Source organism: Trichechus manatus, unplaced genomic scaffold (assembly GCF_000243295.1).
Source record: "Trichechus manatus latirostris isolate Lorelei unplaced genomic scaffold, TriManLat1.0 scaffold00202, whole genome shotgun sequence".
In the NCBI taxonomy this organism is placed as follows: domain Eukaryota; kingdom Metazoa; phylum Chordata; class Mammalia; order Sirenia; family Trichechidae; genus Trichechus; species Trichechus manatus.
In genome coordinates, this window is record NW_004444138.1 from 2,203,448 (window position 1) to 2,217,418 (window position 13,971).

A 13,971-nucleotide genomic window follows, 5' to 3' on the forward strand; every position below is an offset into this window, starting at 1 on the left:
GCTGATAGTTCAAGTGCCAAGAACCAGAGATCAGATGAACAGGAGGCAGCTGCAGGATCTAGAGGGAGGAAAAAGCCAGAACGTCTGCTTATATTCGGATGCAGGCCACACCCCCAAGGAAACTCCCCTTCAACAGATTGGCTACTCACAGCAGATTCAATCATGGGAGTGATCACATATAAACACTGAGAATCATGGCCCAGCCAAGCTGACACATAATCCTAACCATCACAATATCCATACACCTACAAGGAAGACCAGATAATACAACTATTACTCAAATTTATGCACCAACCGCTAAGGCCAAAGACGAAGAAACTGAAGATTTTTACCAACTTCTGCAGTCTGAAATTGATCAAACATGCAATCAAGATGCATTGATAATTACTGGAAATTGGAATTCAAAAGTTAGAAACAAAGAAGAAGGATTGGTAGTTGAAAAATGCGGCCTTGGTGATAGAAACGACACAAGAGATTGCGTGATAGCATTTTTCAAGACCAACCTATTTCTTCATTGCAAACACCTTTTTTCAGCAACATAAAAGAAGACTGTACACGTGGACCTCACAGGATGGAATGCACAAGAATCAAATCGACTACATCTGTGGGAAGAGACAATGGAAAAGCTCAATACTACCAGTTAGAACAAGGCCGGGGGACAACTGTGGAACGGACCACCAATTACTCATATGCAAGTTGAAGATGAAGTTGAAGAAAATTAGAACAAGTTCATGAGAGCCAAAGTACAGCCTTGAGTATATCCCACCTGAATTTAGAGACCATCTCAATAGATTTGACGCACTGAACACTAGTGACCGAAGATCAGCCGAGTTGTGGAATGACATCAAGGACGTCATACATGAAGAAACCAAGAGGTCATTAAAAAGACAGAAAAGAAAGAAAGGATCAAAATGGATGTCAAAAGAAACTCTGAAATTTGCTCTTGAACATAGAGCAGCTAAAAAGACAGGAAGAAATGATGAAGTAAAAGAGCTGAACAAAAGATTTCAAAGGAGGGATTGAGAAGATAAAGTAAAGTACTATAATGAAATGTGCAAAGACCCGGAGCTAGAAAACTAAAAGGGAAGAACACACTGGGCATTTCTCAAGCTGAAAGAACTGGAAAAAAAAAAAAAATTCAAGCCTCGATTTGCAATATTGAAGGATTCTATGGGCAAAATATTAAAAGACGCAGGAAGTATCAAAGAAGATGGAAGGAATACACAGAGTCACTATACTAAAAAGAATTGGTTGATGTTCTTCTGCTTCAGGAGGTAGTATATGATCAAGAACTGATGGTACTGAAGAAAGAGGTCCAAGTTGTTCTGAAGGCATTGGCGAAAAATAAGGCTCCAGGAACTGACGGAATACCAATTGAGATGTTTCAACAGATGGATGCAGTGCCGGAAGTGCTCATTCATCTATGCCAAGGAATTTGGAAGACAGCTACCTGACCAACTGACTGGAAAAGATCCATTTGTACATGTTCCAAAGAAAGGTGATCCAAAGAATGCAGAAATTATCGAACAATATCATTAATATCACACACAGGTAAAATTTTACTGAAGGTCTTTCAAAAGCGGTTGTTGCAATACAAGGACAGGGATCTGCCAGAAATTCAAGCTGGATTCAGAGAGGATGTGGAACAAGTAATATCATTGCTGACATCAGATGGAACCTGGCTGAAAGCAGAGAATACGAGAAAGATGTTTACCTGTGTTTTATTGACCATGCAAAAGTATTCAACTGTGTGAATCGTAGCAAATTATGCATAACACTGTGAAGAATGGGAATTCAGAACACTTAACTGTGCTCATGAGGAAACTGTACTTAGAGCAAGAGGCAGTCATTCAAACAGAACAAGGGGATACTGTGTAGTTTAAAGTCAGGAAAGGTGTGCACCAGGGTTGTATCCTTTTACCATACTTATTTAATCTGTATCTGAACAAATAACCTGAGAAACTGGACTATATGAAGAAGAACATGGCATCAGGATTGGAGGAAGACTCATTAACTACTTGCAGTATGCAGATGACACAACATTGCTTGCTGAAAGTGAAGAGGACTTAAAGCACTTACTGTTGAAGATCAAAGACCACAGCCTTCAGTATGGATTAAACCTCAACATAAAGAAAACAAAAATCCTTACAACTGGACCTATACCAACATCATGATAAATGGAGAAAAGATTGAACTTGTCAAGGATTTCATTTTACTTGGATCCACAATCAAACCCATGGAAGCAGCAGTCAAGAAATTAAAGGACACATTGCGATGGGCAAATGTACCGTAAAAGACCTCTTTAAAGTGTTAAAAAGCAAAGAAGTCACTTTAAGGGCTAAGGTGGACCTGACCCAAGCATGGTGTTTTCAATCGCCTCATATGCATGTGAAAGCCAGACAAAGAATAAGGAAGACTGAAGAAGAATTCATGCCTTTGAATTATGGTGCTGGCAAAGAATATTGAATAAGCCATGAACTATCAGAAGAAGGAACAAATCTGTTCTGGAAGAAGTAGAGCCAGAATGCTCCTTAGAAGCAAAGATGGGAAGACCTGACCTCACGTACTTTGGGTCTTCTCTTAGTCATCTAGTGCTGCTGTAACAGAAATATCACAAGCGGATGGCTTTAACAAAGAGTTTATTTTCTCACAGTCCAGTAGGCTACAAGTCCAAATTCAGGACATCAGCTCCAGGGAAACGCTTTCTCTGTTGGCTCTGGAGGAAGGTTCGTGTCATCAGTCTTCCCTTGGTCTGGGAGCTTCTCTGTGTAGGAACTTCAGGTCCAAAGGATGTGCTCTGCTCCCGGCACTGCTTTCTTGTTGGTATGAGGTTCCCATGTGTCTCTGCTTGCTTCTCTTTTATATCTCAAAAGAGATTGGCTTAAGACACTTTCTAATCTTGTAGATCTCAGTATAACTGCCACTAATCTATCTTATTACATCATAGTGACAGAGTTTACAACACACAAAGATATCACATCAGCTTACAAAATGGTACACAATCATACAATACTGGGAGTCATGACCCAGCCAAGTTGACAGGTATTTTTCGGGGATACAATTCAATCCATGACAAACATATTATCAAGAGGGACCAGTCCCTGGAGAAGGACATCATGCTTGATAAAGTAGAGGGTCAGTGAAAAAGAGGAAGCCCCTAATGAGATGGATTGAGACAGTGGCTGTAACAGTGGGCTCAAGCATAACAACAGTCATAAGGATGGTGCAGAACCGGGCAGTGTTTCGTTCTGTTGTACATAGGGTCGCTATCAGTTGAAACCGACTCAACGGCCCCTAACAAGAACAAAGTGCTTAGAGTGCTTAGAGGAGGCTGGCATATAGTAAGAACTCCACAAATGCAGCTGTTAAGACTATTATTGGAGGTGATGAACAAAGGGACCTGTAGTGTTATCTGAAGTGTCTGGATTTCAAACTGTGAAAATGCATTTAATGTCCAAGTATATGTCATTCTGGAAAAGGCGAAACTGTAGAGACAGTGAAAAGAGCAGTGGTTGCTAAGGTTCAGGGATGAGGGGCAGGGATGAATAGGTGGAGCCAACTTGATGTCAGCTAACAACAACAACAGAAAGGGATTGAAGCCAAAGTGTTAATTATTATTTTAAATATATGTAGTCCCCAATTTACGTATTCAAGTTAGGATAAATGACACTTACACCACCATCATTTTTTTGGTACATTTTATGCTTAGTGATATGTGCTACATACCATGTTGCAGTGTGTAATTTGCTGATGTTATCATTCTCATGCCAACCCCCAAAGACAAATAAAGCTCAGATTTATAAAGATGCTGATAATAAAAGGCAGTAATAACAAAAACTGAAAAAAAAAAAGAGGTATTCGACTTACATCAGAACCGACTTACTACGGAGTCATCTGAACTGAACCCCGTCATAAGTCAGAGACTACCTGTATTCAACTAAAGGGAATTCGAGTGCCTTAAAGAAAAATGATCATGGTTTTGGGATGACTTATTAGTTTTGGATCAATTGACAAGCTGGATTGCAAGATCTAATTTGTTTAAAGAAGACTTTTGTGGGCACTAAATTATTAGTTGGCCATCCCTGCCTCTATGACATCAAGAGACAGATCCATGAGAAACACCTTGACTCAAAACACATTCTGGTTCCTTAAATTCAGTTGCTTCTCAAACGTTCAATTCACTTTCTCTTGGAGTCCAAACAAAGGGTGATGCATGGAAGGCAGGCTTCAAAGCTAATGCTGAAATGTGCATTACTTCAAGCCCTAGAACCCCAAATAGCCCAATGTCACCATCAGATCATGTTTAAAATGTTTTATATTCACCCCTTGCATTCTAACGTAGGAAGGGGCCACTTCCTCTCAGGCGCCCTGGTCATCTGCAAGTGGATTTAAAGTGAGGCTTCCAGGGTACTCTTGAGTTGTGTCCTGTCCTTGCGCCTTGCCAGCAACAACCAGTGGGTTCTCTCTTCTTTGTCCAAACCTCATATTTCCATGTCTGGAGTTTTTCATGAGCTAATTAGGAAATTTTGGCATCTTCTCTAAGAGAAATTTGAGAGAATCAGAAGTAGATTTGATTGAAAATTTAGCTACACTACTGGCTTTGTGTATAAATATTTCCTGAGTCCTCATTGCGTGTATTGATGAACTTGAGAGGTATCTTAGTTAGCTAGCACTGCTGTAATAGAAATACCACAAGAGGGTGATGTTATAGAACAGAATTGTATTTTCTCACAGTTCTAGAGGCTAGAAGTACAAATCAGGGCCTCGGCTGTGTTAATTCCATCCCTGTTGGTACTTCCTGAGTTCCTTGCTTCCTTGGCTTGTACAGCATTCTCACATGGCATACGTCTTCCCCTATATGTTCTCAGTACGGGCTCTTTCATTTCAGTCCTTTAACTTTTCCATGAAAATTGTCAGGGTCTGCTGAACTCAGGGGATTTCCTGGGAGTGCTGAGATCGACTTAAACCCACAGGAAACCAGAGGAGTAAATCGAGCATCGTATGTGTTGAGCACTCTTACTCACATTTCATTTAATGCATCAGGTGAATCTCAGGTGGTTTGGAAAATTTCATGTATAAGAAATACCACAAATGGGTTGCTTTAAAGAACAGACATTTATTGTCTCACGGTTCTGGAAGCTGGTAGTCTGAGATTAGGGTGTCAACCGTGTTGATTCCTTCTGAGACTCTGAGGGGGAATCTGTTCCATGCGTCTCTCTCTGCTTCTGGTTAACTCTAGGCGTTCCTTGGCTTACAGCTGCAGCGTCACGTGGTGTCCTTCCTCTGTTTCTCTGTGTCTCTTCTCCTCTTTTATAAGAAGACCACTCAGATGGGATTAAGACCCACCTACTCCAGAGTGACCTCGTGTTATCCTAACTGATACATCTTCAAAGACCTTATTTCCAAACAAGGTCACATTCACAGGTACCGGGGGTTAGGACTTCAAAAATCTATGTTTTTTGGAGGGCACAGTTCAATTCATAATAAAAAGGAACTCTATTTACTAATGAGGAATATAAAACTAGGAAGTTATTAAGTATGGTCAAAATCTCACAGTTAGTGACTGACAGAGCTCAGACTCAAATGCAGGATTGACTTGAAAGTGTAGTCTCTTACCCAGTGAATATGCCCTTGGGAACCATCAGACACCAGGTAGAATGCAGACACCTCATGGTGATGATGGCCAAGACCAGAGAGGGCATCATATGTCTCAGCTCACGCCAGCACAGGCAGATGATACCCGAGCACCACACTATCCCACTCATGCCAAGATGCTATCTATGCCCATGGAAACTGAATACCACCTGAGGACAGGGGAGGAAGGAATTAACCCCTGGTTGACTGAGCTTACCTAGAGACAAATGAGATAAGCCTACATTATCAAAGTTTAGGATTCTGCTAGGAGGGTATAGGGAAGAGCTTGATAAAGAAATTAAATTCAGACAAAATAAACACATGAAAATAAGGAATGTTACATCCCTTGCTCATCTGAGCTTTGTGGCTTGAGCCCAGGACACTTGGAGGGCTCTAGCTATATGCCAGGCACTGTGCTAAGTAAATTGCACTGATTATATCATTTGATAATTACATCTGAAAGGGGTATTATTGTTAGCTGCTGTCCTGTTGGCTCTGACTCATGGTGACCCCATGTACAACAGAATGAAATATTGCCCAGTCCTGTGCTATCTTCACATAATGATAAGCTTGAGCCCATTGTTGTGGCCGCTGCATACTTTGAGTGGCTTTTAACCTAGGGGATTCATCTTCTAGCACTATATTGGACTCCATAGGGATTTCAGTAACTAATTTTTGCAAGTGGATCACCAGGCCTTTTCTCCTAGTCTGGAAGCTCCACTGAAACATGTCCACCATGGGTGACCCTGCTGGTATTTGAAATACCAATGGCATAGCTTCCAGCATCACAGCAACACACAAGCCACCACAGTATGATAAACTGACAGATGGGTGGTGGTCAGAATGGGGTGTAGGTGATTATTATTTTATTGTTTTAGATGAGAATCTCAGAGAAGTGAAATAACCTGCTCAACACGACACAGCTAATAAATGGGGATCAGGTGAATTGTGGATTCTAAGGTTGCATTTCCCCTTCTGAATTTTGAACCATTGAAAATCAGAAAGTGGAGTCAGGTAGGCATTCATCTTTTAGCACTGGGGTTGACCACTTAATTTTTTTTGTGTGTGGTAAGATATATTTAAAGAACAACTTGCCATTTTAACCTTTTTAAGTGTACAATTTAGTGACATTAATTATGTTCATAATATTGTGCAACTATCACCCCAAACAAACTCAGCACCCCTTAAGCAATAACTCTCCCTTCCCACTCCCCCAATCCCTGATAACAACTAATAAACTTCTGAAAAAATTCTTAAAAAATTTTTTACTGTGGTAAATGTGTATACATAATATATACATGAAATGAAACATTTGTCATTTCAACATTTATTACATACACAATTCAGTGACATTATTAATTAATAATTAATCATTGTTAGTTTATTATTACATTCATCATGTTGTTCAACCACCTCAAATTTTTTCATCACCCTTAACAGAAGCTCAGCACCCCCTAACTATGATTCCCTCTTTCCCCTCCCTCCCACCCTTGGTAACCGCTAATAACCTTTGGACTCTATACATTTGGTTTTTCTAGATATTTCTTAAGTGGGATCGTACACTACCTGTCCTTTTGTGACTGACTTATTTCACTCAGCACAATGTTTTCAAGGTTCATCCATGTGGTAGCATGTATCAGGACTTCATTTCTCTTTACGACTGAGTAATAGTCCATTGTATGGACATACCACATTTTGCTTATCCATTCACCTGTTGCTGGGCGCTTGGGTTGCTTCCACCTTTTGGCTATTAGGAATGATCATTGGGGTAGCCACTGAAATTTAAAGTGCATTTTCCATCTGCTTTCAGTTTCCCAGGTACCACTGGAAAGTTATTCCTGTAACGTCAGAGTGTTTTACTTCGATCGTGTATTTCTTTTGCATTTTTAAACACACACATATGGTTATCATGTGAAATTTTCTTCTTGTTAAAATTCCAAAGGTAAAATAAGACTCAATGTTGGAAAATACTTTGCCTTTTCTTGTTTTGCTGACTGACATTTTTTTGAGATTTATGTGTGTGTGTCTTTTATTGATAGAATTGAAGAAGAAATTACTTAATATTTTCCACATGGAAAAATATTTCTATCTCTGACCAGTTTGTTGTTTGATACAAGCTGTCTTCTGAACAATGCATTTAATAAAATCTCCCTTGAACATGTTTTACTCTCCACTAGAGTGGGAAATAAAAACCTTTATTTTCATGTTGGGAATAGAAGAAGCACAAATGGAGCTGGTGAAAAATTAGCACTTTATTCTATTTGACCTCTTTTTTTTTTTTCCCCAAGAAAAGCATTTGAGTCTTTCTTTTAAGCCATGCCATTGCTCACTGCCTCCTTTGCCATGGAACGAGAAGAACTGGATGGTGCCTGGCTACCATTACTGAACATTATGATCAAGGATTCTGTAGAAGAATTCTGATCAAAAGGGGGGAAATGAAGAACAAGATTTCAATTTCTCATGAACTCCAGACTTTCTGGAGCCATGGAGGCTGGATGAAACCTGGAAACTATTGCCCTGAGATAATCATTAAACCTTAAACCAAAAATATCGTTTGAAGGCTTCTTAAAATCAAACAAGTAAAAAATGTCTGTCCTGAGCATTATGCTCTTTTAAGAGCTATCTATATGGGATCAAGTAGCTCTGGTGGTGCAGTGGTTAAGAGTTCGGCTGCTAACCAAAATATTGACAGTTCGAGTCCACCAGCCACTCCTTGGAAACCCTATGGGGGCAGTTCTACTCTGTCCTATAGGGTCACTATGAGTTAAAATAGAGTCTATGGCAACTGGTTTGGTTTTTGGTTTTTTTATGTGGGATCAAAGTGACAACAGTAACTTGAAAGATTAGACAGAAGCCTTAGGGGGCAGTGAGTTTATGTTAATTGGGGAGGAACAACTCAGGAAAGGAGGATGAGAATGGTTGCACAACTGGAAGAATATAATTAATGTCACTGAATTATACATGTAGAAGTTGTTGAATTGGTGTATGTTTTATTGTGTATATTTTCAAAAACAATAAAAAGACATGCGGTTGCTCATCTCTGGTGTGTAGAGCCCTCATTTTAAATGTATATAGATGCTTTGGTTTTCAGTTGGGTTAATTCTAGAAAGTTCCAGTCCAAGCTACTGGGGTCCACATGTTTATCTTCTTAATAATCAATCTTCATTCATTCATTCATTCATTCATTATCTATTGAGCAATTATCTGTGCCAGATGTTATCCTAGATAAGACTGCATTGTAAGCAAATAAGACAACAGATCCCTGCTCCTGTAGAGTACAAATAATGTTCTGGCTAATTTTAGCCTGAATTATGGAAGTAGAAATACAATTTCATTTTATTCAAGAGGAAAATATGTCTGGAAAATAATATTCATGGGCTTTATAAATAGTATAATTTACAGTCTTCTTTTGTGTGTGTTCCAACTGTTGGGGTGAGTATTCATAGAATTTCTGAGTCATCCAATCTCCCTGAATAAAATGGTGTGCTTATGTGTGTGTCTGTATGTGTATGTAACCAGCCCAGGGATGGTATTAAAGTAAAATTTTGTGTACATGTTTTTCTCATTCAGTTTATCACCCTGCAGTGCCATCTGGTAGTTGAAATGGAGGAAAACATTTCAACTACACTGAGGAAACTGTTGGATCCCTACACCAGAGGGGAGCCCTGGTGGTGTGGTGGTTAAGAGCTTGGCTGCTAACCAAAAGACTGGCAGTTCAAATCCACCAGCCGCTACATGGAAACCTTGTGGGGCAGCTCTACTCTGCCTTATAGGGTTGCTATGAGTGGGAATCAACTGGACGGCAATGGTTATACCTGAGGAGCTCTGGTGGCACAAAAAGTTAAGTGCTGGGCTGTTAGCCAGAAAGGCTGGCAGTTTGAACCCATCTAGCTCCAATTGCTCCCCTAAAGATTCCAGCCAAGAAAGGTCACTAAGAGTCCAAATTGACACTATGACACCTGACTTAACCTTGCAATTTATCATCTAAACTGGGGTAGATTTTTTTAATTTTATTGAGTTTTTGGTAAAAACTTACACGGTAAGTTAGGTCCCCATTTGACTATTTCTGCACTAATTGTTCAGTGACATTAGTTACATTTATCACAATGTGTCAACATTCTCTTCAATTGTGTTCTGTTTGTTCCATTTCCGGTACTCTAGTTTCCCTGCCCCTTATCTTCTCATCTTTGCTTTTGAGCAGTTGTTGACCTTTTGGTCTTATAATGATGGTTTTTAAGTAGAGCATCGATCTTACGGGTAATATCCCTTATTTTGTATACCACTCTGCTATTTCGTTAAAGGGTCATCTCGGGGAATAGGCTCAGTTCGAGGTTTAGAGAGTGTCTCAGGGCGATAGTCTCAGGAAATCCTATGTTCTCTATTGTTCCAAAAACTAAGGTAGTTTTGAACGTAAAAGTGTATGCTATTAATAATTATCCAGGAGCAGTGAGCATAAGTCAAGATTGCCAAAGGCAAATATATAGTAGATGTAAGAGGATTAAGTCTAACATACTAGTTGCAGTCCAGTAGAACTGTGCTCCACAGGACTGTCAGTGGCTGATTTTTCAGAAGTAGATAGCAAGGTCTTTCTTCTGAAGGACCTTCTGGTAAACTTGAACCTCCAACCTTTCAGTTAGCAGCTGAGCACATTAGCCAAGTCTAACATATTGAGAATTTATGTTGTGCCAATTCTTACCTGCATTACTTCATATAATCCGCACAAAACCCCATGAAGGGTAAGTTAACTTATCATCCTCACTTTACGGACGAAGACATGGGGCTTATAGGGCTTTCTGATAAAGTATAGGGTGTCCAGTTAAACTTGCATTTCAGATAAAGAACAAATTTTTTTTTTAGTATAAGTGTGTCCTAAGTATTGTATGGGACACACTTATACTAAAGGATTATTCATTGTTAACCTAAAATTCAAATTTAAGTGGAGGTCTTGTTTTTTGTTTTTTATTTTCTAAATCTGGCAACCCTACTTAAGGAGGTTAAGACTTGCTTAAGGTCCTACAGATAGTAAGAACAGAGCTGGGATTTGAACTCAGCTCTTGCTTACAAAAAAGCCCAGGCTCTTAACTGCATGGGTTACCTGTGGTAACTGTAGTTCGCACCCAAACAAAACACACTTGGGAGGGGAGGCAGAAGTAAAGAAAGGCCTACTGTTTTTATACGAAGACATGGCCTATAATTATTAATGGCAAGGTTTATTTTAATTTCGTGAACTCCACAGAATTGGGGAGCAGAACGTGCAGTTGGGCCACGGGCAGGACTAAATCCAGGCTCTAGAAGGTGCCAGAAGTTCTAGAAGCTTTCCACGTGGTAAATGGAAATGCCAGCTGAAGGTGCTGTGCAGGGGATGTGCAGGCTGGAGGGCAGAGCGGCCCACACAGAGCTCAGCGACGTGAGTGACAGAAGGGCCCTGTGGAATCCTAAGGGGACTTGAGCGCTCACTTCCCAACTGTGTCCCAGAGGAAGGATGCACACCCCAGTGAGGGCGGCTTCTTCACCCAACCTCGGGTGGGTGGCCCAGCCATGGTCTGCAGGTCATTCTCTGGTTGAAGCCTGGGTCCAAGCCTAAGTCCCCATCTTCTAGAACCCATGTTTTGAGGGACCTCACGGTCCACACGCCCTTCCTCTGAAACCTCCTACCTACAGAGGGGGCCTGGCAGCCGTTTTGTGTTTTGTGGTCCTGTCCTTCTGGCCACAATAGCAGGTGGCTGTGTGGACACCTGACCAAGGTAGACCAGTCAGAGTCCATCTCCTGGAATTTAGAGTTGAGATCCAAGCCGGTAGGTGGTCTTTGGGGGTCACCCAAGAAGGAGATGAAAGCCTGGGAGCTGGAGGGTCCTGACAGCAGGGAGGAAGGGAGGGAAGGGGCCGAGGAGGAAAAGGAGAGGGAGAAGGAGAACAAGAAGCGAGAGAATCACAAAGAAAAGAAGGAGCACCTGTGGCTTCCACAGTGCCAGGGAATTTAGGCCTGTCTTCCTAATGGTCACTCGGCTCCCATTTCTGGAATACCACCACCCAACTGAGCATCATGTCCTGGTTCTGGGAACTCCTGAAGCTTCTATGCTCACAGCAGCACCAGAAGGCCTTCAGTTTCCCTGTCTGCATGACACCATTAGCGTTGCCCTCCACAGAGCCCTGGAAACCATGGTCCCAGCCCTTGTCTCCCTCTCATATACACAGAGTCTGTAGGTGGAGCCCACCCTGTGTCCCTGGGACCAGGGCTGCAGGCTGACGCCTCAGAGGCCAGATGGGAGGGTGCACCCGGAGGCCACGACCTGATCACCTCAATCACAGACCTCCCTCCCTCGCCTGGTGGCCACACAGACACACACCTGACAAGGTGGACAGCTGAGCAAAGACCCAGCCCCACGACCAGACAAGCTCCCTCACACTCAAACACGCCATTATCTTTGGAATTAGAGGCACCCATCCTAGGAGCCAGGGTAGCGGCTATAAAGAAATACAGGCTTCACCTGTGAGCAGCCATCTAAGACACTCCACTGGTCTCACCCCTTCAGGAACATGGGAGAATGAAGAAAACAAGATACAAGGAAAAGATTAGTCCAAAAGACTAAGGGACCACGACTACTACGGCCTCCACCAGACTGAGTCCATCAAACTAGATGGTGTCCGGCTACCACCACTGACTGCTCTGACGGGGATCATAATAGAGGGTCTGGATACAAATGGAGAAAAATGTAGAACAAAATTCTAACTCACACAAAAAGACCAGACTTACCGGCCTGACAGAGACTGGAGAAACCCCTAGAGTATGGTCCTCGGACACCCTTTTAGCTCAGTAATGAAGTCACTCCCGAGGTTCACCCTTCAGCCAAAGATTAGACAGGCCCATAAACCAAAATGAGACTAATGGGGCACAACAGCCCAGGGACAAGGACGAGAAGGCAGGAGGGGACAGGAAAGCTGGTAATAGGGAACCCAAGCTCGAGAATGGAGAGTGCTGTCATATTGTGGGGTTGTTAACCAATGTCATAAAACAATATGTGTACTAACTGTTTAACGAGAAACCGTTTGTTCTGTAAACGTTCATCTAAAGTACAATAAGAAAAAAATTTAAAGAAAAATCAAAGAAAAAAAAAAAAAAAAGAAATACAGGCTTCAAAAAATGGGCTCAGTCCCTGCATTTGCAACCTGAGAAGGAGGCTTTTCTGAAACAGGACAGATGAGCAAACACATTTGCACAGAAGCAGCTCAATTCAGATCGAGAAATGCCCTGCAAAGTAGGATGGCAGACCTCATTTTACAGATTAACATTGTCTTCACCACTTTGTAGCAAATACCTTTACTGAGATAAGGTGAGAGACTAGTCCAACATATATAAGTGGTGCAACAGTGTGAAGCCTTTGCTCTGAGCGCTTAGTAAAATCAGGTAAAGGAAAACCAAAAAATAATCATTCCTGTGGTCAGCTGCAAGATGGCTTTGCATGTAGTGTGAGGGTGGCTGGATGGGCAAGGGCCCTTGCAGAGAAGTGCCTTGTTATGTGACACCTTGCAACTCAGGCACTTGCAAGCCTCCAGTGTGAAGGAAACTGAGGGTTAAACTCCAAACCATAAACCTCAGTTGTTCCTTGGCCATCTGAGACATCCAGATAAGATGAGCTTGGTCAGGCTGACAAGGGGACACAGGAGACGCCCTTGACCAGGGCCCAGATCATTGTCTTGGGCCCCAGGTTCCTTGACCTAAGTCCAGCTGAAGCCAGAAAAGCTCCCCGAACCCTGCACAGACCATGCCTTGTGTCCAGCCCTCTTCTGTTTCAAGGGAGACACCAAAAGGTCCCCAGCAAGCACAGAACACACAGGCCAGGGCTCCACAGTGTGCCCTGAGAAGACCTACTGCCCACTGAGGAAGTGAGTGGTGCAGATGAGCAGTCTAACACCAGCTGGGGCCACAGGGATTTCTGAGCCCAATTTATAAACATCTATTTCTGTCTGGGGCGGACCGTTTCCTATGAGGGGAGCTGCAGCCAGCCCACTGACGTCTTCTGGGGTGTGGCTGGAGGATACGTGCAGTTCCAAGCTGCTAACACGGACACACAGCCTAGCCAGACCCATCCCAGAGCATCAAGGATGCTGGGGGCGAGTTCGTGCATCCTCGTCATAACATTCAAAACTCAAGGATCAGCAGTTAGGAGAAGGGGCGTTAGAAAGAGACTGAAGGTAAGAACGAAACTTCCCTGTGAGCCTTTGCAATCACCTTCATCTCCCAGCGGAGGAGCACAGAGGGTCAGGCTGCCAAGTGGATCCTGATGGCGCTTGATTTTCCCTTCTGCTCCACTGTTTGCTGGCTGGGAGCCTTGGGAC